A 22,668-nucleotide genomic window follows, 5' to 3' on the forward strand; every position below is an offset into this window, starting at 1 on the left:
TTTACTCTGGATCTTGTCAAGTCTCATCTCTTGCATCTATCCTCTTAGGTAAAGAGAGCTCATCCGCTTTTGTGCCCGTCTCACTCGCCAGCCCGCCCGCTCGCGCACACACCGCTAAGGCCGAACGCCAATTGGCTTCCATTTCTCGATTAGCTTTGATGTCGAAGACGCAGCTCATCTCCAAAGCGATGGATCTGAGTGTGGTACACTTTCATGTGCATTCTCTTCATGTGGAATACTTCACCTCTCTCACCGCCACGTGTAATTTCACATCTCTTAGCGTACGCCGGCCCTGCTGCTCTGGAAACTCGGTTCAAATGGAGCAAGTATACGGTGCTTGAGAGGAGTGTGGAAGATTGTAAAAGATGAGCTTCAAAGTGTAGCTGGAGAGCAGAGGGCAAGAAAGAAATGTGATGGAAAGTCACATCCAGTCACATCCAAAAAAGTCTAGAATCATCCCAATGCCATTAACAGGGTTTTCCAATGATTTAAAAATGCAGATTGCCAGAAAGCTGCTCATTGTTTCAAGAAGTTTATTGTGTATCCCTCCCGTACCTCAACCTCACCATCTCTTCAGGTTGGAGAACTCTGATCTCGAGTTCAGCAACAGGGGTGCAAACTCAGTTCCTGGAGGGCCAAAGCCCTGCAGAGTTTAGCTTCAACCGTATAAAACGCAGGATTATTCCTTCAGGCTTATTTGAAGACTACAGCACAGTTGGAACCAAAATCTGCAGGGCTGTGGCCCTCCAGTAACTGAGTTTTGAAGCCCTGCTATACAGGGTCAAGGTTTAGCTGGTTAAATAATGCTTTGTTTGCCCCTGCTGGAAGATGTTGTAACTACAAGATCTGGTTCTAAGGCCCTGTTTACACCTGGTATTAAGATGCGTTCCCGTTTACACCTGCTGTTTTAATCCGTCTCTTTTGTCCACTTTCAACCTCTGTCCTGATTTCTTCAGTCTATGGGAGGGTAATAGTTTTTTTTTTTAAATCTTTCGATCTAATGGACAAAATAAGCTCACACATTTACATATGAAGAGTATGACATATGACTGGAAACAACGGTAAAAAACATACCGAGAGCATCAGCTTTTGTTTCTGCTCTAACAGCCGCAAGACCAGCCAAATGCTGTGAGTGTGTGTTAGAAAGTTTTTTGTCTTCAAACCAAACTTGGGTGTTCAGCCGACAAGTTTAAATCCCGTCTGGCTAGCGCACTTCCCATAGTGTTTACGCATTACGTCAGTAGGCGGAGAGAAAGTGGTATTTTGTGGCTGTTCGAAAGCATTTAAACACATGAGCGTTTACACTACAAAAACAATCCGGTCAAATGTGTTTTCGACTACCTCTGGAAGTGGTCAAAGTGGACAAGCTCTAGACGTTTAAGACCCCGTTTACAACTGTATTTAGCGTCGTCCACTTGTGATCCGATCGACAAAAACGCATCTTAATACCATAATACCAGGTGTAAACAGGGCTTAAAAGACTCTTTCTGAATAGACGATCATTCAAAATTAGCACGATATTCTGACCTCTGACCTGAATTAACTGGAATGCTTTTATTTCCTGACTTAAACAAGATGTTTTACTTAAACTCTAAATTCATGAAAAACAACATATTCATGCTATAGATTTCCTTCAAATACTGTGAGCCAAATTCAAATGTGAGTGAGGATTTGTTCAGTACTTTTATCAGTTTTTTGAAGCAGTGCAGAATAATAATTTTGTTTCTCATTTCAAACCCATATGAATTTTTAAATCATACACTGGTTAAACAATAGGAATAATTTGATCTTTACTTTAATTAAATCTTCAGATTCTATTTAAAGAAAAAGGCAATAAATAATCATATTCATTCAGCAGGACACCGTTGCAGATTATCTTTGCCACTAAAATCATAATTAACGCATTAAATACATTATTTCGGAATCCAATTTCCATAACAAATGATGAAATGTGTTGCTCTCCAGCACTTTAATTGACTTTTTAAACTGTAGATGAATCAGCGAATCACAAGATTGCAAAAGTGTCAAAAACATCTTTATCAACAAAACTAGTGAGAACAAGTCATGGTCAAGACCATCCAAATACATCTGATAATCTGGTTTAAATACAACAAAGTTAAACTTGTAAGAAAAAGAAGTATAATAAAGACAGAGATGACTGATTCCGTCAGACAGGCAGATTTGGAATATAAAGCCTCATTCTCCAAACCTCATTAATGCTTCCAGACGTCAGGCATTGTTCAGAGAGTAACACAGCATGAGCAAATACTGTTTGAGATACTGCCATTAAACACACGATTTTTGGGTTTCAATATGTTTAGATCTGAGCATGAATAATATACACTAGCATTCAGTATGTTTTTTTTATTTTAAAGAAATTCATACTTTTATTCAACAAGGACGCATTGAAAAATAATCAAACATGTAAAGACTTCTACTTTATTACAAATCCAAATAAATGCTGTTCCTCTGAACTTTCTATTTACCAAAGAATACAGCAAAAAAAATGTACCGCAAGAATATTAAGCAGAACGACTTATTGATAATAATAAGAAATGTTTCTTGAGCACATAATCTGCATATTAGAATGATTTCTGAAGGATCATGTGACACCCGAATAAATTACATTTAAAAAAATATTAACAGTTATTTTAAATTGTAGTAATATTTCGTAATATTTTTTTTACTGATCAAATAAATGAACTTCTTTCATAAACTTTTGAATGGTATATGCATTATGTTTATCTGTGTGCACCATCGCCTATGTCCCAGAAATATTCCCCTCTCAGCATTAACATAAAATTTGTTGTTTTCCTCTCTCTCCTTCCCCCTTTTTAATTCCAATCACATGTTCTATAATATAACTTTGATGAGTATACGTTAAAGGCCCTAAACTAATAGCGCTCTTAATACTGGGAAACGGAATTAGACTTGATCGCTCTAATATCATGACGAACATTCCCCCCCTCCACCGTCTGTCAATTTTCCTCAGTCCGCTGTGATCGCTAAATTGTCGTTTAGAAGACAAGACGGGGCCCTAGGGATGGCACAAAAGGAGCGTGGAGCTGACCAGCGCTCAGGTGGAATTGAATTGGAAATCTTCCACAGGGTTGTTAGCATAACAATAGGCCTTGTTGCTTTAGACAAAAGCAGGCGGTTTAATGTAAAAAAAAAAATCAATCTCTCAGAGGAGGGAGGTATTGTGCAGGCAGACGTACAGGTGTTCCTCTACCGCTCCTTAATCAAAAGTGTCAAAACAAAGTTGGAAAGTTATCTTTTCTCATGCCAGCAGAAGTGGCACGCGTGTGCAATCGCAAAAGTGTCCGTCTATTGTTATAGATCGTAGAAGGAGAGTTGGGTATAGGTACCAATCTGAGCACCCAGGGGAATGTATGAATATACATTATGAATGTATGAATAGGAACTAAAAAGCAGCTTCAGCAAAGGGCACAAACCTTATGGATTTTAACCTTCCATAAAAAATTACACTATCAAATAGATTCTTAACACAGCTAAGTGCTTACAGCTGCAATAGAGTGGCAACTTTTTACGGTGGCCTTGGGATAGGAGTCATAGTTTTTCAATGCATTTTAGAAAAGATTTCAATCAAAGAGTTGAATGAAGACCTTCAACAAAAACAAGAGCTAGCTCTAAGATAAACCGCATTTCAACATTTGATTCAAAGCAAAAAGTATTTCAAAAAGGTACAAAAATAAATGTTGAATGAATCCCGTAAAGCATTGAGCAATGAAAATGAATCAATAACTATAATAATCATTAAACTATTAAAACATAATTTATATTATGATATTATATTCTAATAGTTACATTGGATGAGTATTGTATTTATTGATGCATTATCTAATATACACTACTGTTAAAAGATTTGGGGTAAGATTTTTTTTTTTTTTTTTTAAGAAATCAATAGTCTTATTCAGCAATGACACATTAAATCGATCAAAAGTGTCAGTAAAAGACATTTATAATGTTAAAAAAGATTTCCATTTTAAATAAATGCTGTTCTTTTTAACTTTCTACTCATCAAAGAATCCTAAACAAAAAGTATCATGGTTTCCACAAAAATATTAAGCAGAAAAACTCTTTTCAACATTGATAATAATAAGAAATGTTTCTTGAGCATCAAATCAGAATATCAGAATAATTTCTGAAGGATCATGTGACACTGAAGACTGGATTAATGATGCTTAAAATTCAGCTTTGCAACACTTTGCAAATAAAAAACGTTACTGAAACAAGTTTGTTGAATAAAATAAAAAAAGAGGGGAATGTGAGCCTTAAATCTCCTGCTAACAATACGAATTTTAGGAAATCTAAGATGGGAAGTAGAAGAAGAAAAAAGCATGTCAAGTGGAAATTCCAGCGCGAGATCTGCACTTAAAGGTGTTTGTGAAGATAAGGTGAGTCTTCATTTATCAGCTCACCCCCAGCCACGTATTATCATAAAAATGATTTAAAGGCTCACTAATCCCCTCAAGTTAATGAACATCTTCATTTTTCCAAGCCAGGGAAAGAGGAAGTCGCGGGTGTTAATGCGCGTGTCTATCCACCAGGTCTGGCAAGCCGTCCCGATGGGATTGTGTTGTGTGTGTGTGATACCCAGAGAGTATGATGGGTAATTTTCCAAATACGCCCCTATCGTTCATCCCCATTCACGTTCCCACATTCAGCGCATCACCCTTTCCTTTTGTCCCCACAGCCACACATGGATAATTTACCAGTGTTTATGGGTATTAACCTGCACACAAAAAGCTGACTATTCACGCTTGCCACCATCCATACTGCTTAACTGCACCATAAATAGTTTTCTGGAAATCATTGTCGCTCCCAACTTCTTGTAAAATGTCTGAATGCGTTAAATGCTAATGCCTTTGTGTTGAATCAAGCTAGAAGGTGAAGTAAACCACCCTAGGTTCCCTCCTCCCATTTTGGCCACCCAGTCAGCTGTGTAGGAACCAATGCCCCCTTATTCTCTGGGGAAGTGACCCGTGGGGACTCCATATGCAAACCAGTTGATTAAAAAACAGTTAGCGAGACACTCAGCCAGAACGGTATGCAGAAGGATGGAGAGGGGTTGACGTGGAAACGGGTGTCAAATGACTCAATGCCGCAAATGTTTCATATCTCCTTACAGCTTGAAAGAATTTCAACTGATTGATTAATGGGCCTGATGAAAATTTAATGATTTTGCATGATGACACTTTCTGAAGAAGTTGCAGGTTCACTCAAGAGCTCCATAAAGTTTAAGTAGGTCTAAATCTGAGTTAAGTATAAAGAAAATTCTGTCATTACTTACTCACTCTCATGTCATTTAAAACCTTTATGACTTTCTTCTTTTTCACAGAACGAATGTTTTTGTTCATAATGGAAGTCAATGAGGTACAAAACAACATTGGACCCCATTGATTTTCATTGTACACTATAAAAAAAAAAAAAAGGAGCTGCCTTAAACATTCAAGTTGATTGTACTTAAAAATGTAAGTCATTTCAACTTAAATTACATTAAACTCTGACTTAAAATTAGTTGAATCTTGTATATTGATCATATAATTTTGTATACAGTGTATGGATTTTTTTTTTTTTTTACAAGTAAAGTTATTTTCAAATGTTAAACTCTTAAACACTAAATCTTAACTTGCACTTGGATTTCTGTAGTGAATGATAAATTATTAACATTTATAATATTCAGCCATTGGCAAGCAGGTGTCCTTCCGTTTTCTTGTTTACTCTAACCAAATGACCCATCAAAATAATTGATTTATTTTCTCTGTTTTATCAAAATAGGTGCATAATACATATATATGAAATATATAGCATAATAATCCCCCACTTGAAATTCCCGAGCCACAGTGTTTGGATGACCATAGTGGTGTAGGGATTTGTAATTGGGTTGACTGGAACATTCAGTGGATTTTCTGGGTTTTAGCTTGGAATGTTGAATGGCATTCCAGAATTCGTTGGCAAGGGCCCTTGTGCCGTGTAAAAATAAACTTGGCTTGGGTGATGCAGGCTGGATTAAGGATTAGGTTTAATTGTTCATTTATGCCATGTAAAGTTGGAGAACCTTGAGCTTCGTTCAAACAGACGATTCAGAGATGCTGATGTGAAAGATTCACATACAAACCGAGATTATCTTGTCACTTAAATTTGCTAAACCAAGTGAGGTTTCAAGATAGTCCAGCCAACACGGATTACGATTTGATTTAATTACAAGTACAGCGAAAACTGTGATTTAAACTGAGAGAAAACGATCCAAAGCGTTCGCCGCCGAGAACAATGTCACCTTAGCGAAATTTGTCCTTCAAATCCAGCAAAGTCTGCTCTGCGTGGTACGTTATCTTTAACGTGTAACTAGCGTCCTTGTTCAGCTCAGACAAAGAGACAGACTGGCAGTACAGCCCTCCTTTGACATGATTCTTATGGAATCCATACTTCAAGGCCCGTCCTTCATCATTGTAAACATACACAAAAGAATCGCATCATACACTGGAGCTGCAAAATATAGCAGGCTTTCAACCTCAATTACCTCCTCAGGGTTTTTGACAGGGCCAGAGAACGAGAATCAATCTCTAATAAATTAACCGTGTTGTCTCAACAAAGACGGTCCATTTTTGACATGACAGAGGCCTCATTGGCCCGGCAGCAGCTGTGGATGACAAGGGTGACTTTGCATTGGTCCCCTTGCCTATCATGAGCAGATGGCGAGCCACTTCTTAACTCAGTTTCATCTAAACTCTAATGCTGTGCATATAAATCAGGTTTATCCCATTGTAATTTACTTGTAAACATTTGGTTTAACAGGTAAAGATCTTAAAGTCCCCCTGTGGTGAAAATCCAGCTTTTAACGTTGTTTATATGTCTATGTGGTGTTTTAAATATGCTTTATGACAAACCATGTGCAGATTAATGTCAACACCATTGCTGAGTATTTTCTCCTTAAAACTGCAGTGAAAAAAGACAGTCTCAAAAACGCAGTTTAAAATCGCGGGTGTTTCTGACATCACAAACTAGCTTGTAACCAATCACATCAACTGTGTGATCGTCAACGAGTGGGGTGTGAGTGAGTGGAGGCGGGGCTAATTTGCATATTCAGAGAACCGCTTATTATAAATGAGGAACGAGTGTAGAGTTACATTCAAGCTATTTTAAGGCCTGTTTAAATGTGTAATTTTGGTGATCAAATATGAGTTTTAAGGGACACAATTATTGACTACAGGGGGACTTTAAGCTCATGTCATTCCTAGTCTTATGACTTTTCAGTTGGTTCCTCACACAAATGACTTCAGAAGACTTAGTGTTTATAAGTCATATTGACCAGTTTTATAATATTTTTATAGTTCTTTTGCGTCTTTTATGAAGCTTGAATGCCCCATTTATTGTAATTGCATGGAAGAAAGAAACTAATATGTGATAGAAAATACTTGAGCAAATGGATGTCAATTTCAATTTTTGGGTGACCTAATCCTCTACTGTAATCTCAATATCACCTGTTGAGAGAGGCCTCTTGTAATATCGCAGACAGATATGCAAACAGAGGACAAATCACTTAATACACAATGTTTCCCAGAAGACTACGCATTAATTGAGGGACAAGTCAATATTGACAATGGGAAGAGCGGTCACGCCATCTCTCTTCCCTCGTTCCTCTCGCTCTCTGCTTTCTGTTTCTCTCTGCATTGGATAATTGGATGCTGACTCCACTCACATATTCACTACCAGGTGTGTGTGTTAAAGACAAATAGTGGTCTCTCGAAATGAGGTTCCAACAAATACTACACAAACAGATCTCAGCTCCCAGAGCGCAGCACGGACAATCTGAGAACTCACTGTTCCTGGTCAAATATAAGAAGAGAATCAGGATGCAAAGCTCTTCTTCCAAAACGTACCCCGTATAAGATCTTTCAATTAATACAGATCTTTTCCAAATGTATCTTCTAATATGAGAGAAACTCTGAATTCTTGTTGAAAAGTTAACATTTTCATGCGGGTGGTTTGCAGATCAGCAAGACATTATTAAAACAAAATGAGGTACTCAAAAAAAACTTGAAGGCAACCGTTTACATGGCTTATTTTTAGTAGGATTCATTCATTTATTTTTAGTGAATTTTATCTGCCATCATTATTACATTGACATTTTTTAAATTTAACAAGCTCTAAACTCAATTTGCCGAATTTTAACAAAAATATTTTCAGTTTAGGCCTAATTGAAAAAAAAAAAATCAAAATCCCCTAATACAATTGTAGGTTTTCGTATAAAAAATAAATAAAAATAAAATAATGCATTACTTGTGTTGCTGAAAGTTGTTTTCAATTTAAAAAATACAATAATCAAGTAAATGACTGTTGTTTTTTCCCCCCAGCATTTTTCACCTGATCTAAGAATCTTCTATTACATGTTCGTTGACCAACACAGTCTTTCTGGTTAAACCAGCTGACCAAGAAAGTCTTGGTGGTTAAGTGAGTGGAAAAGCACCAACACATGAGCATCACAGCATGATGAAGAGGATCTAGTTTAGTTGTTCTTGCTGGAAAAGGTACAACTAAGGAAGATAACTTTTAAAAAGACATATCCCACACCCGAAGATAAAGCGATGTTGGAAAATGCGAGTGAAGGAGAAAGACAGCAATAAGGCCAGCTGCCAAAAAGAGAGATGCAGAGAAAGATAGAGGACCTTCCTCTTCATCACCTTTGATCTGTTAGTCCTCAAAGATCAGAGGGTAAAAGGTGTCAGATCAATCCCTCCTGTTGCAATAGAGCGCAGCAGAAACATGTTATTTTAGAGAGGGCTGACCACAAACCCAGAAAAAAAAGAAAAAAAAGAAATTTACTGTGGAGAAGAAAGATCAAAAAATGGGTGTGAACTGGTCCGTGTCACAGAACAGGATTGTTTGCACAAGTATGTCCCGACAACCAACATGAGTATGAAGAGTGTGCGGTGAGTAAAAATACAGAGAAAGCAAAAGCATGCAGAGGGTCTGTGATTAAACCACTCTGTAATAATAGGTTCCCCTCTGACTAAATGCCAATGGCGATTTGTGTCTGTCATCACAGTATGTTTGTATGTGTGCTGTTGTTGATGCCTGGCATTTTCCAGTATTCTGTTTGTTATAATCAGTGCAATGGCATCAGCCAAAAAGAACAAAAACACACACAGACATACACAGAAAGCCAAAAAGAGAAATTGCATATCAGTCTGGAAAAGTTCAGCCAAAGCATGACTGCCAGAAAATATAGGGTATTAGTGAGAACATGTGCACGTATGTGTGAGCAAACATAGACAAAGAATGGTGAAAAATGAAACATGCTTTCACATTTATGTCTCTTTATGAATAAATGGTTAATCTGTGGGTCAAGACAAAAAGGACTGTACAAATGCTCTGGAGAAAGACATTTATTTGTGAAAATTTAAGTGTAAAACTTTTCAAATGCACTGCACTTTTTATAAATACACTACTGTCCAAAAGTTTGGGTTCATCAAATTGTTTAAAAGTGACAGTAAAAAAATTATATTTAAAATAAATGCAGTTTTTTCATCAAAGACTCATGAATCAAAGACATCAAAAGACTCCAGAAAAAAACATCACACTTTCTACACAAATATTAAGCAGCACAACTGTTTTCAACATTGATAATAATAAGAAATATTACTTGAGCACATATCAGAATTTAAGAATGATTTCTGAAGGATCACGTGACACTGAAATTGTATTATTATTTTACAATATTACTGTTTTTCTGCATTTTTTATCAAATAAATGCAGTCTTGATGAACATAAGAGACTTCTTTCAAAAACATTTAGAAATTCGTACAAACCCCAAACCTTTGAACAGTTGTGTACATTAGTGTCTGTATATACATACATATATATATACACACACACACACACACACACATACATATATATATATATATATATATATTAATATTATACATATGTATACTATATCCATTTAGAATGCTTTGCTTATGAAAGCTGATTGGTCAGTAAAAATATAGCTTAAACCTGCCTAAACTGGTCAGCTTGTAATGTCACCTGAAAACCACCTGAAGCTAAACCCCTGAAATCCAGCTAGGACAGTCTGGGAGATGAGATTAAACTAAGACCACCTTAAACCATCTTAGGCTGCATGGTTTAAATTGGGTATATTCACAATAAAGCAACGCCTTTTTACTTTTTACAGTATTGTATTGATTTGTGAATTGCAATTCATGACAATGCTGTTTTCAAAAATGTCGCCCTTAGTGTGAAGATACATAGCGAACATTATGTAAAACACAAGATTAGCCTTTAGCTCTTAACTTCAGTTAAAGCATTGTGTTTTTGTTTTCATCTGCACATGAACTGCTCTGCCTCCAGCGGTTCCTAAAAAGGTGCTTGTACATTAATTAGCCAAATAAAACACACTTTCAATTGGGTTCTGACACACAAAAACACCATTGACCCTTCTGAATGGTGCCTTAGGCCTCAACAGCCATCTTTCTGAGAGACACGCACACACACAATACCGCACCTCCGCCCTGGCATCATGCCACCCATTTGCCCCAGGGGCTGCTGGGAGCTCAGCAGATACTAAACACAGACAGAGCAAACAAAACACTGGCACCAGGTGGCGAGACCCCACGCTGATCCAGGATCAGCTCGCTTTACCAAAACATTCTCTATCTAGCCTTTAAACATAACAACACACACTGACTTCAGAACAGCACTTAGTCTTCTCTTTCTCACCCAGCTGCAACGGCTATTAAACTCCATATTGAGTCATCAGCGTATTGCCGCCATGCTCTGGAAAGACAGAGAGGGCTCTGGGGAGGCACTGAAAGAGAGAGAGGCCTTCAAATGCTGATTATTTACCTCCTAATTGAAACGCTGATGGAGGGATGCCGATCTTCTCCTTCCCTGGAGCGTCTGCCCTAGTGATAGCTGGATAATTGATTTCAGCGAACGCAGGTTAAATGTGACACACGAGGGTTTTAATGAAAATCTGGAGACCGCGAGTCATTTATCATCTGCTTGTGAGGGGGAAAAAGAGTGGGGAAAAGGAGGTGGCGGCTGCTGACAGTTTGGAGAGGATGGATGAAACAGTTTTAGGTTCTAGGGAAGGAAAAGAGGGAAGTAAACTGCACACAATTTTAAGAGTATGTACTAATAATGTACTTTCTTTAAGTTATACACATATGTACTTTGGTCCATGACATTTTTCTATAAAAAAAAAATATATAAGCATAAAAAAAGTATATATATAAAAAATATAGGCTATATATATATATATATATATTAGAATGATACAATTATATATATATATATATATATATATATATATATATATATATATATATATATATATAAATTCTTTGGAATAAGTAAGTTTGACATATAATGTTTAATTTTTATTTAAATAATAAAAAAAACATGCAGTGAACAGATTTATTAAAATATTATTACTATTGTCCGCCAAATCAAAGTTGGTGTGACCAACATGTATACAGCCATATTGTTGTTGAAAACCATAAGACAAAAAATATATTACAGAAAATAAATGTTTTTATTAATAATAATGATGACGATGATAATGGTTTAATAAAAATATAAAAATGCAAGGTCAAATTAAATATCGCCAAAAAACATTATATTCTTTTTCATGAAACGCTTTTTACTTTGAAAAAAAATGTATGTTTGAACACTTTTTTATTACTTGATGGTTACACCACCTGACATTTTTACAAGCATTAAATCAAAATATATATATATTTTTAAATGTATGAAACAAGCAAGAATACAAAGATTAAATTTCTAGGAACTTTAGTGTATTTGTAACTATGCAATCATCATTAACATGTCAACATCTTGTGTTTATTAGAGGTTTAGAGCCAGTCACAGAAACTGCTTCACTCCTTTTAAAAACATGCAATTACTATGCATACATTTACACTCCTTTAAACTACATTGACAGAGACAACAATGGTGATAACCAATAAATGCATCTTTATCCAGTCAATGTGTGATAGCATCACATTTACACCAAACATGCACTGGCTCAGCTATCATGCTTTGCATGTGAAAAGCACACAAATAAGTATTGCCTTTATCATGCATGTAGGCCTATGCATTTTTCTGTTCATTGTATCTAATGGACACAGAAAAAAAATAAGGTATTTAACAGTGTCCTTGTTACATGTAGTTACTATAGTAATAACTACATTTTATGCATATGCAACTAATCCTAAACCAAACCAAAGGTAGCTACCTGTTTATTAGGCTACTCAGCACTTAAATGTATAGGCTAATCACACTGTAACAAGGACACCTTCAAATAAAGTGCAACTAAAAATAGACACAAAATCTTGAAGACCTTGAATAAATGAAATCTTCCCTTCATTGTCCTATCCCCCTCTCTCTTTCCCAGTTTTATTTCGCAATATATAATGGTGTTTAAATTCAATCTTTGAGTCTGGTTATTAATGCGCCAACAACATCAAAAATTCAGATTTTGACCAGAGGAACTAATGTCTTTCACATTAAATCGTTTTTCATTCTTCTCCCCTCAATGTTGTAGGAAGAGAAATGGCGGTCCTTAAAAATGCATTCATGGGCAGTTACATATTTTCTGATTTTCATCAGGAAAATATGTAACCAGTGCTTTTTATCTCAACTGCTGTACTCAATATCTAATGGATCTGCTTTTTGAAATCAAATGAATAAAACTCTTAAAGGATAATCGCGGTATTTAGCACTTTGAGTCTCTTTTCTGGTTTGTTTAGGATGAACTAGAGTGGTGGACAGAAATTTTGACGATGGGTCCTGTCTCGACTTTTGACTCGTTTAGAATCGCCTTTGACCGCTTCAGAGTGGCTGGCTACGGGCATGCACGAACATGTCCTTAAAACAACCCTTAACGTTCGTTTTCAAAACTGTGCAACTCACCGAGTGGTTAGTGGTGTTCGTTGATGTTCCAAAACAAGTAGCGTAGCGAAATACAGTTTCTGTCGTGTTTTATTTGGCATTTTGTAAAATCCCATTGATTTCTGTTGGAGGACTCATTGCTCGTTGATATTACTGCGCTTCAGACTCAAATATCGAGCGGAAGTTTATACGCGGTTGTGAGGTCTCTGAAAAAATAGTTCCACGGTAGCAAATAACACGGATTGAAATCATACATGCGCCGATATATTTGTTTTTAATCATCAACGAACACCACTAACCACTCGCTGAGCTGCACAGTTTTGAAAACGAACGTTAAGGGTTGTTTTAAGGACATGTTCGTGCATGCCCGTAGCCAGCCACTCTGAAGCGGTCAAAGGCGATTCTAAACGAGTCAAAAAGTCGAGACAGGACCCATCGTCAAAATTTGTGTGTCCACCACTCTAGTTCATCCAAAACAAACCAGAAAAGAGACTCAAAGTACTAAATACCGGAATTATCCTTTAAGCAGTATGGATATGAATCCAAATATTTCTAAATTAGTCAAGTGAATGTAAGTGCTTTTAATGCAATGCAACAGGGTCCATGAAGAGACTGAAATTCATGAACCATGCATTTTACAATCCTAGTGAAGAGATAAAAAGAGAATGAGAGAGAGAGAGAGTCGAGTCTCACAGATGGACACTGGATTGCCTGTGAATCCATCAGGACACCTTAATTGGCGTGCAGCTTGCAGGGTTGCACTTGAAGTCTTTAAATTGTCCATTTTTCCTATTGGGGTCATGTTAAAGTGCACCCCCAGGCAAATGGGCAGGATGTCAATAGCACAAGCCTGATGTCTCGTTGCCTCTTGATAGACTTGCAATTACACACTGCATCGCTCACTGTCATTTTCTGCCCTTTTACTCATTACTACTCCATCTTTCACCATATCATCATTAGTTAGTATGACTACTGAGTGTATTTCACCTCACTTCTCCAGTGACTGCTTCAGCAACACTACTAAATCTTAAACGTGGAATAAATTATATAAACACAACATTCTGTGTGTTCTAGTCATTACCTTGTATGCGTGTTCTGAACAATGACCCCCGGCCCAATGAATGATCACAGCATTACCCATGATTCAGTTGCCTGCTGCCCCTGTGAAATCTGCATAATGTCTGGTCGTATATGTCAAAGGAAGAGTTGACCCCTCTCCATGGTTCCCACCCCTTTTGGCCAATGAATTTCCATGGCTTTTCCAGTTGCTTATTCAAGAATATAAAATATAAAAAAATCTGACCAATTAACAGAAATTTCTATGTGAATTCAGACTTTGTGACTTTTTCAGTTGTTTATTTAATAAGGATGTAAAAAATATTAAGTATATTTTAGAGCTGAACATAACTAAAAGAATGTGTGAATTCCTCTATAAAAAATCCATTTAATTTCGATATTTTTAAGAGTTTAATTTCCATGATTTTTCAAATTACTTATTAAATAAAGATTAAATATTAAGGATTTGTAGTTGGGGGGAAAAAATGTTAGAGCTGATATATACAAAAAAAAAATTGAGTGTACTAGTTTTCTAAAGAAAATTAAAAAGCTATAGTATTAACATGACTTTTTTTAGTCCTGAAAATCACAATTTAAAATAATAATAATAATAATATTAAATAAAAATTCACTGACATTTCCAGGCTTTCCACCTCTTGCTCTCTCAAGTTATAGGACATGCCATTATTTATATTCATGTTTCCCCGTTTCCTTCCTCTTTTTAAGCATTTTATAAAATGTATTAACTTGATCAGCATTGATTAACAAATCATTAGATTATTTATAATTCTAAATGTTTGACTTTATGTGTGGCAGACAGTGATCAGACCTGTCTTTATGTGAAATGAGTCGAAATTTTCTCCTATCAAACATCAGCAGGAGACAAACGGCGCCTTGCCGTATCCCTCTCCGTGATGCTGTGCGCAACAGTAATAAACACGGAATATTTAGCCAGTCCTCAGTGTTTGTACAACTGCCCCAGGTTGCCAGATCCCCATTAGCATATTTGGGCTTTGGTCTTTGTTTTACTTTGACCTGTATAATAAATGTCACATCCACAACACAACAAATCAAACGTTTGTTAATTTCCCTGGCTTTCCTCTGCAGCTGCGGGCTCCCATTGTGCCACCAGTTTTTAATTAATGTGATAAGTAATACTTGCAAGGCAGCAATGTGCTTTTTTTCTCCTCTTTTGCTTTTTAATTGGGTGGGCTGAGAGGAAGGAGGGGACACAAGGAGGGCTGAGGAGGGGGGCTCCGAGCAGTTTTTAGAAAGTAAACGAGAGTAAATCTAAGCCATCGAATGTTGTCCTTTTACCTGAGGAGGTAGAGATACGCACACAATGAGGCTGACATGATTTCCTGTGGTATTGTGTAAACTGATACGCTCAGAATTATGTCTCATAATCTAGAGGCGTTTAAACAAGGGCTCAAAATGCTTACAAAGAGCACGGAAGCTCAGTCTCACACACACACACACGCGCACACACATGCACTTGCAGTCTTGAAGAGACAGCTGACATTTTCCCTCCCCTAAGAGCTTCTCTCCACAACACTCGTCCTCATTTGATTTTACACACACACGGCCAACCATATTTATTGATATATATCACTCTGCACTCAGCTTTATGAAAATTTAAAGGTTCTACAATGATTCTCATGGGCCGAAAATGCATGTATATAACAATTCACCTTCATTTGTCAGAGTAAAATAGAAATAATCATAAAATCCATCAAAAAACGTTGATTGAATGTTTAAATAAGTGGTTCTCAACCTATAAGACTCAAAGACCCCCCAGTTTCTAATATATAACATAATATCTAATATATACATAAGGTAATGTATTTTTGACAAAACTATGACAAAGCTGCTTGTTTTCCAACTTTTTAACAGAAACTGGGAGTATTGAAACAATTCATCACAATTCAAGTGATTTTAGAAATTTCAAGAACTGCATGTTCAAAAAAACACTATTAACCTTAGTATTTGAGGGAGAAAAAAAGAAACATCTTGATTGTATGTTTTAGAAATTTAAATAATTCTAAGTCATCCAGCGGCCCTCTTAAAAGTTTGCTGAGGCCCTCTAGTGGGCCCCAGGTCCTTGCGGAGAACCAATGGTTAAATAATGATGAAAATGGTGCCGCCCTCTGGATGCAAGTAAGAGAAGTTCACTCAGAAAAAACCCATGTTCTCTCAGACTAATGAAACGCAAAATAATAAAAAGAAAAGAAAAATAAGCTGTGCCATAATACAGGAACTTAATAATACATTATAGCCCACATATATTTGGTGGTTAGTTAAATAAACTGGTCTATCGGTTCAATCCTGTCGAGAGCTCCTCTGTAATAACAGAAAAATGCCTCACTAAGAGTCACTCTATGGTTGGAATCACCACTTCTGACTAACAACGGCAATTATCAAACTCTACACAAACTACCACCGATCTCTCTTCAGGTAGGGTTAGAAACAAGTGTAACCCACTTATCAGGAGGGCTGTTGATCACAACCACAAATCATTGAAGAGGAAGAGGAGGACTCACCCAAACAACAGACCAGTGCTGCAGAACTACTGATGCATTGGCAGGCCCTGACAATACTGAGGGGAAATCAGTGCAATGGATTTAAATGTGGTGTGCATGTGTTAAATAGAGCCTGCACTCATATTGGAAGATAAAAGCATAATCCAATTTGCCTAAATATTTAACAGATAAACATGCAACAACAAAAAAAAAGGACAGGGAATGTGTAGACTTTTTGAATGACGGGCCTTTCGATTTTGCTCAAACCAAGTTCTGCAGACATTTTAACCAGCTAAAGGATCTAAGCTACAATAGGAAAGATGAGACTATTTTGCCAAAACACTAAACTGTTCATCTGATTCAGTGGCCCCTGATGAAGGTAGCAGTGAGTCATTAAAAAAAAAGTCATGTAACCCTTATAATATTAATAAATAAATGATAATGATAATAATATGTGAACCCACTTTTCTAATATCGACAAAGAGTGAATATCAGTAGCCTAACTGAAATAAATATCAAAGATGGCGACGATCATAACTTAAACAAAGTAGGCCTTATTAAGACGGGGACACACTTAACGACTAGCTGAAACATTTTAAGTCTGAACTGAACACACTTACAGACTGTTTCCAACGACTGCAGCAGATTTTAAACACCGACTGAAAGCAACTGTCTCTCATTGCGTTTGGCCATGATCAGTCGTAAGTATCAAATTACATTGATAATCGACCTTACAGTCGTTAAAGTCCGTTTACGCAAATTCATCCGTTAAATTTTTATTGTTACCTGAGTGTAGAGTGCCGTGTTTGGTGGAGCACCTGTGGCTGTAGACGGCGACTGTACAAGGGACAAAATAATCTCTGTCTAGGTAATTTACCAGTGTTGAAGAAACGCAACTTTATGTCGTAGGGCTATAACGTGTATGCGCTCAGTATCAAACCTCAGTATACATTTTTTCTAGAATAGCAGAAAAAGGTGAAATGCAACTGTTAGGGGAGACATGCTTAATTTGCTGCAAAATAAGTTTTACTCAATGTTTGTCTATCTATCTATCTATCTATCTATCTATCTATCTATCTATCTATCTATCTATCTATCTATCTATCGTTCTGCCTATGTACACAGTCATTGATGCTTTATTTTGATAGTCATTTTTTAATTGTTATTTATTGTTTTTATTATTATTATTATTAGGCCTATTTTTTGTTCGTTTTTTTCACTGCTTCTGTTTTGTGAATTAATACTTTGGCATTAAGAACTTTGAGGCTGAAAATTGCATGACCTACACAACTAGTTGTTCAATAGGCGAGTCCTGAAAATGTAATGGTGTCAGTTCTGTTATAAAAAGCGATTGTAACTCTCACTTGTAAGCGAACTGTGTGTGAACAACCCCGTTTTGCACTCTAACACATGGACTGACAACCCGTATTCTGCTGCTGTGTGAATGTGGCCTCAGAGCGATCTTATTGACGGCCCTCAAGCGAAAAATGCCTCATTCGTAAAATTACACCGGGCCCCGAAACACTATCACACACAGCATCTTTCAGCAGTCAGCAGATTGTCCCGTCGACCCACCAATAATCAGCTCAGTCTATTCCATCTCTCCTCTTCAGACCCCATTGCCCAGGTTGGGCCACATCAATGGCAGGATCAGACTGCCGCGCTAATCACCACTGTCAGGATGAAAGAGGCAGGGTTAATGTCCTCTGACAGAGGCATGTACACCAGCCATCTTGATAAGAAAGAGGCCAGTATTATTGCCCCAAGGCTGCCCATTTCCTAGTCACGGACGGGGTATTGTGGAAGGCAATCGATGTCACAGAGCCCTGGTCATGTGTCTTGTCCGTAACATGTATATCTCGCCCTTCAGATCAGCCATTGAGGATACAGCGAGATATATGTGTAGGGTTTGGGTCAAAGAAAGACAGAAATAAAAGCGCTTTGTATCGCTGCCAAGGCCTCTTCAGATTTATGATGCCCAATTACAAAGGAGTGTGCGACCACCTTTTTTCCATTAGCCTATCAAAATCTTTAGTGCTTGTTTGTGAATAGGTTATCAAGCCTTTCAGAGGAGACAATGAATTTATAACCCCCTCACATTCCTCAAAGAGGGACGTTTAAAACTGGGTCTTTGAACTACACATCTCTCTCTCTCTCTTTCTCTCTGCTATGTTGCACACAAATACACACTCACAGGTAATGTGCATTAGATGCCAAGCTTAAACCAGCAATGCAACCTTTAACTTTATCATTTGAGTCATATTCTGCGACGAGCAAGGGAATAATTTTTGTTTTGTTTATTGATCTTTGCTTTTCAATTCTCACTACAGATTAGCTTCAGAGCCACATTCAAGAGTTATTGTGTATTAAATCTAACCCTTTTAAACAAAGACTATCGGCCACTTAATCTGTTTTTCATTTCCTCTACGCCGTCTCAAGAGTAAGAATTGTTCTTGGTGATTTCAGTAGCAGATCTAGTCCGTCCTGTTAAAAGAAGTCGAGCTGATCTTATTCTGTCATGTTTGCTGGCAAGCTGCCCTCGGTCAATGACAGCTAAATAACACGGCAGAGGAAAATAACCCAGAGAAGCGGCACCTGCTCCAGAGGGAGGAACGCTTTATCAGACAGACATGAAGAGCTGCATGAACTCTCTTTTTCAGGTTTCTTTGCATCATATGCCTTACTTTAAGATGTGCATTTTGCTTTAATGCAAAGAACAATATTAGCTTTCAAACGAGAAGTGTTTGCAAGAAATTAGATGCATTAACTTTAAAAGACGAATTTTGTAGTATAATGTTTTTTCATACCACTGCTTCAAATAGATATACATACGGTTTCCACAAAAATATGAATCTGTTTTCAACCTTGACAATAATGAGAAATGTTTCTTTCTTCATATTAGAATGATTTCTGAAGGATCGTGTGACACCGAGGACTGCTGAAAAATCAGTTTTGCCATCATAAGTATAAATTACATTGTAAAATATATATTTAAATACAAAACAGCTATTTTAATTTTTAATCATATTTCACAGTATTACTATTTTTACTTTACACTGTATAAATGTATGATCAACAAGTTATGACAACATGTTTTTACATTGCTTTAACTCAGATTTTTTAATTCAGTTTAATGTAATTTGTTGAAATGACTTAATCATCCAAGCTGATTGTAATTTAAGGCAGCAACTTTTACATTTTTTAACAAATAAATGCAGCCTTGCTGAACAGAAGAGACTTCTTTCAAAAACATTAAAAAAACGTAATTATTCCAAACTTTTGACCGGTAGTGTAGACCTAAACTAAACCAAATAGAATAGAATATATTTTAAGAATAATAATATATTATATTCAGTGATGTGATGAAATATTGGAGACCTTAGAGAAAACAAAAGGACATGTTGTGTTTGAATAACAGTGACTAGGCATTTGGCATACCTGTTTCTCTCGCATTCACAAAAATTTGGACTGTGTATTTTTTTATGGGGGGGGTTGGGGGGGCGAAAAGGCAGAGCGGGTGCCTGCGGCTGTCATGGCAACCGATGGTAGAGTTTTGGGCATGCTTTGTCACGGCCATTTCTCCGACATGGTTTAAGAGGCTCAGTGGTTGGTCAAATCTCATTTTTAGGAGTTTCTTTCATTCTCCTCCCCATTGTCCCTTTCTAACTGCCACGTGTTGTCAGGCAATCAAAACCCGAACAGGGAAAAGTGCCGAGACGGTGCAGGAATTCACAGGCAGCTCAGAGACGCCACTTAAACTTCAGTAGGCCTGTCCATTCCTGCCCGTTTTTTAACCCTTCCGGTGGAAACCCCACACGGATCAGCTAATTGTGCTAGATCTATAGATCAGGCAGGCGGCTGTCCGCGGGGATAATTGAGCTAAAAGTACTGTGCTGTTTGCTCCCGCCGGGGTCCACAATGAAAGCACCTTTTTTGCACATGCAATTCAAGCCAGAGAGTCTGTCGAAAACAAATGCGCTAGGGTCACATTGTGTCAGGCATGGTGTTTCACCCGCAGTAATAAAAACGTATGATTCTGCTAATCGGCAGCGGTGGTATCAGACCAGTTGGAGACTTGTTTACAGTAATCTGTTTACAGCTCTTGCATTTGCACATAATGTATAAAATAGTAGGTCGTCTGATGGCGGCCAATTCTATGGCATTCAACGGAACGCTGCACATGCTTCCCGCGCCTACTTTTCCTGTTTTAAGTCACAATAGACGTCATGCAGCGCGTGCAGCAGTAAGTCGTGGTATTTGAAATCTGCGCAGTGAGGTTATATTTTATTTTTTTCAGTTTACTGTCTGCATGGGCCCATACAGGTGTGCTGCCCAATAGATAATTGTATTATTGATGGTGTAGGCCTACATGTTCTCCTTCAAACAGACAATCTCACCAAAAATAGGCTACAAGTGACAATGAGGAGACCATGATCTCTATTTAAAGCTGCGAAATTAATGCAAAATCACAACAGATGTCATCAGACAGCCCTGCGAAGTGCAATTTACTTGGTAATTTACACTATAATAAAGCTAATTTCTTAGAGCTGTACAGTAGCTATGTCAGATTGTAGGCCAACCCGGAACTCTGTGATTTTTAAAATAGCATTTTTTGTTTTAAATTGAAGTCAAATTAAGTTATTAATTTGAAGACCCTTCCACGTTTTGTTATAAAACAATTAGTCAAGCATTTAGACTGACATCCATGTGATAGTTTAGTCCTATCCTACCATATTGTTAGTGATTAAAAAAAACTTTCAAAACGTTCAAAATTCATGTTTGATGTTGATAATGTTGAACAGCGTGTGTTCGACATAAAGACGTTGTTTTACTCAGAATAAATCGCCATTTTAAAAATCCACAGGAAATATGTGAGGTAACACATGCCTGAAAATGTTAATCCTCGACAGGTATGGGAGTAACTGCAATATATGTGTGACTGCACAATTATCTTGCTTGGTTCCTATATTTACAATTTGATGAAAAAGTTCTGCGCTAACATCACCAAAGTAATGTATTATCTGTTTTAAAGGGATTGTTTGTTTTAAATATTAGACAATGATTAGCGCTCAGAGACAGTTCTGCTGTCGGCTTTCAGCTGTAATATCTGACACAGAGCTATGGCGCCCTCTTCTGGTTCGGTGACATTATTGATTCACGAAAGGGCAAACATTTAGCCCTGGCTTGTGCTAGTGGTTAGTGAAATCAGCCATTGAACTTTTGAAACATTTTGGCAACATACCAAAACCTTAATATGACCGTTCGTCTTAATATGACATGCAGTTCTGCTATTTTAAGGTCATTCTTATTAGATTTGATCTGTTGATCTATTGGTCTTCATTTTTGCTTGCTCACGAATGTGAAATTCCTTCCCTCAGTTAGCGTTTTGTTTTCTTTCGCTCTGAAAACAGCATCACAACACATTTGATATGTATGTCAAATGCTGGTCTGAGTATTTCAGAAACTGGTGATCTGATTGGATTTTCACGCACAGGCACAACCATCTCTAGGGAGAATAGTCAGAAAAAGAGAAATTGTCCAGGTCTGTGGGCAACAACGCCTTGTTGACGCCAGAGGTCAGATGAGAATGGCCAGACTGATTCAAGCTGATAATAAGGCAACAGAAACCACCCGTTACAACCAAGGTCTGCAGAAGAGCTTCTCTGAATGCACAACACATCGAAACCTTGAAGCAGACGGACTACAGCAGCAAAAGGACACACCTGTGACACTCCTGTCAGATAAGAACAGGAAACTGAGGCTACATTTCACACTGGCTCACTAAAATTGTACAATAGAAGATTAGAAAAAATGTTGCCTGGTCTGATGAGTCTCAATATCTGCTGCGACATCCAGATGGTTGGGTCAGAATTTGGCATAAATAACATGAAAGCATGGATCCATCCTGCCTTGTATCAATGGTTCAAGCTGCTGGTGGTGTAATGGTGTGGCAGATATTTTCTTGGCACACTTTGGGATTCTTAGTACCAAATGAGCATTGCCACAGCTTACTTGAGTATTGTTGCTGACCATGTCCATCCCTTTATGACCACAGTGTTCCCATCTTCTGATGGCTACTTCCAGCAGATTCACGCACCATGTCACAAAGTTCAAATCATCTCAAACATGACAACGAGTTCACTAAACTCAAATGGCCTCCACAGTCACCAGA

The sequence above is a fragment of the Abramis brama genome (genome assembly GCF_963993115.1).
Source record: "Abramis brama genome assembly, chromosome: 2".
NCBI classification, from domain to species: Eukaryota; Metazoa; Chordata; class Actinopteri; order Cypriniformes; family Leuciscidae; genus Abramis; species Abramis brama.